The following is a 5,762-nucleotide window of genomic DNA, read 5'->3' on the forward strand; positions in this document are numbered from 1 at the left end:
TGATCTCTATGGTCCTTACAAAAAATCAGCCCATTCCAAACATTTTTGCCCATATAAAACAAAACATGTTGTAGCTTTATGTGTATACAGATCCTAATCCATATATATATAGCGTAGCGTTCAATGGCAAATATTTTGGCAAAACATTTTTCAAAACATGAGTTAGAAGTTTTGGAATGGGCTGATTTTTGGTGAGGATGATCTCTACAGTGAGGAGATCATCCTCACCAAAAATCAGCCAATTCCAAAATTTCTAACCCATGTTTACAAGTTGAAAAATCGTGGATCGTTCATTTTTTGTAAACTGTTTTTTATGGGGTTAGAAGTTTTGGAATGGGCTGATTTTTGGTGATGATGATCTCCTCACTGTAGAGATCATCCTCACCAAAAATCAGCCCATTCCAAAACTTCTAACCCATGTTTACAAGTTGAAAAATCGTGGATCATCCATTTTTTATAAACTATTTTTTTATGGGGTTAGAAGTTTTGGAATGGGCTGATTTTTGGTGATGATAATCTCCTCACTGTAGAGATCATCCTCACCAAAAATCAGCCCATTCCAAAACTTCTAACTCATGTTTTGAAAAATGTTTTGCCAAAAAGTTTGCCATTGAACGTGACCCTATATATATATATTATTTATTACATAGGTGATCGGTTCTTAACTTGATTTTGTTTTGTTTGGTTCTATACAAGCTTGATTCAAAAACCAAATCAAATTGATCGATTCTCCATTTTCGTAATCCGTAATCGATCTGTAAGTTGTTTCAAACCGAATTAAACCACCCCAAAGCTATTGGTTTGGTTCGATTCTCAAACTGGACCAAGTTGCACCCTTAGATACAACTATTCTATTACTTAGAAAATGTTGTGATAATCAATAAAATGCAATTGAGTCAACTAGGTTTTATATATTTTGATAAGTTAATTAATTTTTTAGTAATATAAATATAGGATTTTAAATAAATATAATTAATTTTGTGATGAAATATATTCTAATCTTGGGCTCAAAATGGTCAGCTTTACGTCAAATATGAGTATATCCATATTCAAATCAATTTTTTTATTCGGATCTATAGCTGAATTCAATTTGGATCTTATTAGCTAAAACCATGCACTAACCATATTGATTACACTAAATCTGGATTTAGATCTGATCCGACCTAATTACTTGATTATGTTCGAATAATTGGATTGATCAATATTTTTTTTGTTATATTTGTTCTATTTGTTGTATTATTCTATTTTACTATCATAAATTATTTATTTTCTAAAAGTTCATGTTATATAAAGAAGTAGATAAAAGATATTTTGAAAAGTAAAAAAATAATTTTCAAAACAATATATCATTCGGATATAGAGATGGATCAGTATCTGATCCGGATTCAACTCAAGTTAAGGGACATCAATCCATATCTAACCCATATTTTTCTTTGGATCTACTCCAAGGATCCAAACATTTTAAATTCGGATCATTCGAATCTCAGATAAAATATGACCTATTTTATGCCCTATTCTAATCACCTGATTTTAATATATAAAAAAATAATTATTATTTAAATAAGAATCTAAATTAATTCTCTACTTACTTTTTTTTAAAGTTTTTTAAGTTCAAAATATTAAAAATAATATATATTTTTATACAAAATTAAAAATTTTGATGTGATACCCTCGAAACACTAACACAAAGCCCCATGTCAAATTTTGATGTACTAGGTGGCACCTCGAAATTTCGGCATGGTTTCCTCTGTTTATGTTAGCATTCCAAGACATTAAACACATACACATGATAAATAATATACATAATATCCTGCATATATACATACAAAATATAATAATAACAGAAGCTTATATATATCTAATAATGTATGATAAATTAGAATACGGAAGGATAAATAAAATACATGATTATACAAAATTCCTCATTCTAACAAAAGTTATAACGCTCGATACATAATCCATAATACTCCTAGATGAACTGACACCATTAGGGGTATAGTCCTAGTACTCACCAAGTAACGGACTATGATCGTCTATCTGACCTATCAGATAGTCCTCACTTGTGCTTTACACTTGTCTCGTCAAACTTTGGATCTGAAACTAAAAAAATAGAAAAGGAAAGGGTGAGTAACAATGGTTACCTAGTAGGGAAGCAAATAATTTCTGCCAATAATCTCTCCTAACATGAACAAATAAACATACTGAATCATTTTAACATGTACAAAATTTTATAGAAGAAACTATGATTAACTGGTACATATAGTCAAGGACAAGCAACTAAACATTTTAAAACTTACATTACATCAATTAGTAATACTCATTATAACATTTTCTTTTTATACAAAACTAATTTACCAAATAAAAACATTAAACATGCATTTCATTTTATATATCAAAATAAGGTAACAGATACATAATACACGATGATGGAATAATGGAATTAAAGAGTTGAGATTCACAACTGAATCACTCCCAATCAGGACATGATGTTACAATACTTTACTAACTTTTAGTTATTGATTTTATTGTCGGTCGTTGCACTTACCACACTTGGTTGATCATTTATCCGGCTCAGGCAAGTTGTTTGACATGACCGTAAGCAATGAGTCTCTTTTTGATGTGTCAGAACATTCGACTACTATAGATTGTTAATAATCACTGACTAATCATCTTCGTCTACGCCTATTAAACACGCATGTGATTTCCAAATATATAATCTCATTCGTATACGACCACTTTTACATTACAAGTTCACTAATAAAAATAGAAAAGAATAAACCTAGATTATAGTTGTGACTTCATTCTCATACACGTCTTATATCACATATGAGTTTGGTTGTCCCTACCGTACATCCCATTATAGTATATCACTCTAGATGATATGACAGACTATCCTACAGGTATTCACAAACTCTTTAACAGTTCACAAAATGATATATATATATATATATATATCATTTTTCTTTGAAAATAAATAAAAAATTAGCATTATAGAATTAAGAATGGATATCTAATTTCCTATCATGTAATTGTGGCCACACGGCCTAAAATAAATAACAGTACAGAAAAGTAAATCAGCACCTCATGTTAACAAAAAGTAAATAAACATGCACGTCACATCGTGACAACATAAAGTAAATTAACCCTTGATATTTGTTCATCAATCCATACATAACATCACAATGTAAAATGCAGAATCACCCTTCGGGTGTGATTATAACATTTACCGTTTCATACCATTTTTTCCTTTTTTCGATTTTTGCAATTTTCGATGTTTCGAACATAGTATTTATTTTCTAATATTTATCAACTTAATATGAGTTCATTGAATATTATAACATTTTTCAAATTTCAAATTTTATTTTTATCAATAACATTGAAAAATTACAAAATTTAGATCAAAATAGGGTCCGAGCAATGCACAAAACCCAACTTGTGAAAATAACCCGGTGAAATGTCCTACCCACAAATGATTTGTTATAAAATACAATTAAATATATCAAATATGCAAGTCCTAAAGTGAATTTGAAATAATCAAACGAATTCTATATTTTTGAAATACATCACAAATTTTTGTTAATATCTTAAATACAATTTTTACAATCTACGGTTACCAATAGAAATTGAGAGTCTTTACAAATCTCTATGTGAGAATATTGTAGTACGTGCATGAAAATCAAGATGATCAACGTGAAAATCGAGGCAGATCGAATGTTGAGGCGACTGGTTGTTGAATTTGACTTGATGGTTTCAAAGATCTCGATGTCATCGTCATTTCTCCATTTTACAGTAGAGGACGATTTGACATCAAAATAGATGAAATCCAAGGTTCAAAATTCGAAACCCCCGTATCTCATACCGTTGATTTTCGATGAAATGGGAAAGAAGAAAAGAGAAAAATAAAAGAAATTTAATGGGTTTTGTAGAGGTTGATGCTGCGGATGTTTCTTACTTTTTCGTCAGAAATCGACGACGATTCATTCGTGGCAAATTTGAGGTTGAAAGTTAGAAAAAAAAATCAAAATTAAAAATAAAAAAAAACTCTTGGCTGGTTTTATGCTTAAAAGAAAAGATGAATAGTGATTTTCATTTTAAAAATTACTTATATAAGTTGTGGGATAAAATCAATATTTTATATATTATTTTGTTTGACGATAACTTGATCGTCCGGATCCCAAAAGTGACGAATGAATACTTTATTTTATATAATTTTTCATTTTGGATCTAATGGTGTGGTCAAATTTGACAAATTTTGTCTCTAACAAAAATTTACTTTTTCGGCCCGATGGGACCCTAAAATTGACGTCGTTTCCAATTTTTAGGGTAATTTGACTTTTTGGACTCTAGAAATGATAAGTAAATAGTTAATTTTCTATAATTTTTTGTTACGAACCTAATAGTGTGATCAAAATTTTAAAATTCTTATTCTAAAAAAAATCATTATTTTAGTCTGGTCCTACCCGACAATCGAGAATTTTGTAATTTTTCTACTCAGACTCGTATTTGAGTGTGTTTATAAGTAAAAATATGTTTTCCAACCATTTTGAATCAAATGGTGAGGCCATATTCATTAAAAATGACCAGAATAAAATCCTAAAGTTTTATCCTAATTTTCACTTTTAAGATTTTCGTAAACTTTCACTATTTTTTTTCTCGATATACAAATAAAAAATTCGGGATTTTACATTTGACCCATCAAATCGTATCACTTAAACTTATTTCTTATAGATAATTTTGTCTCTAAAAACTTTAAAACTTATAAAGTAAATTATAATAACATAATTTTTGTTTATAATAATCTAATTTGATTCTAAAGTAATTTAATTCTTTACTATAATTTTTTTAATTTAAAATTTTAAAAAATTACTCTTAGTACGTTATGAAGATAAGTAATCAACAAAATTTCTATATATAAATTTATTTGATAAATACATTCATCTTATAAAATCACAAAATTATTTAAGTAAATTGTAATAATTGAATTTTTTTTATAACTTAACTTTTTTATAATAATCTAAAATACATAAATAATATCCTTTACTCATCGTTTGCATGAGATTGTAAGGACGAGTTATATATTAATATGAAATTCAAATTGTAAAAGTAAAAGAGATATTCTTATAACTATATCTTAAAATTTTATAATGACTTATAGAATTATTTAAGAACATAAAATTACGACGACCTAATGTATCACAATTACCCCAAGCCTCATTATTGATGGTTCTTTTGGTACTGGTCAACTAATCATTATTATATCAATTAATATTTTTATATAAATCAAATTATAATTTGTAAATGACTCAATTATATTATTTACATAATCAATATATCTTAACTAATTAATTTATTAAAATTATTCTAATTAATATTTTAAATGATATTTTTCTTTGAACTCCCATTGCTCTCATACCACTACTCAAATTCAGTAGTATTGTTATACAATCAATATATCTTAACTAATTAATTTATTAAAATTATTCTAATTAATATTTTAAATGATATTTTTCTTTAAACTCCCATTGCTCTCATACCACTACTCAAATTCATTAGTAGTGTTACAAAGATTGGACCTCACAAAAACTTTATTTATAATTTTTTTTTTCTTATCAATTATTTTATACATAATCTGATGCAAAATGTAAGATATTATCAACCATTTATATCATAATCGTAGATGACTTAAATTTTAAAAAAAATCTTAAAATAAAAAATTAAAAAATTATACTTATAAATAAAGTTTTATTTAAAAGTTAAATTAT

The sequence above is a fragment of the Akebia trifoliata genome, chromosome 3 (assembly GCF_017979445.1).
Source record: "Akebia trifoliata isolate Shusen 1 chromosome 3, ASM1797944v1, whole genome shotgun sequence".
Taxonomy (NCBI): Eukaryota; Viridiplantae; Streptophyta; class Magnoliopsida; order Ranunculales; family Lardizabalaceae; genus Akebia; species Akebia trifoliata.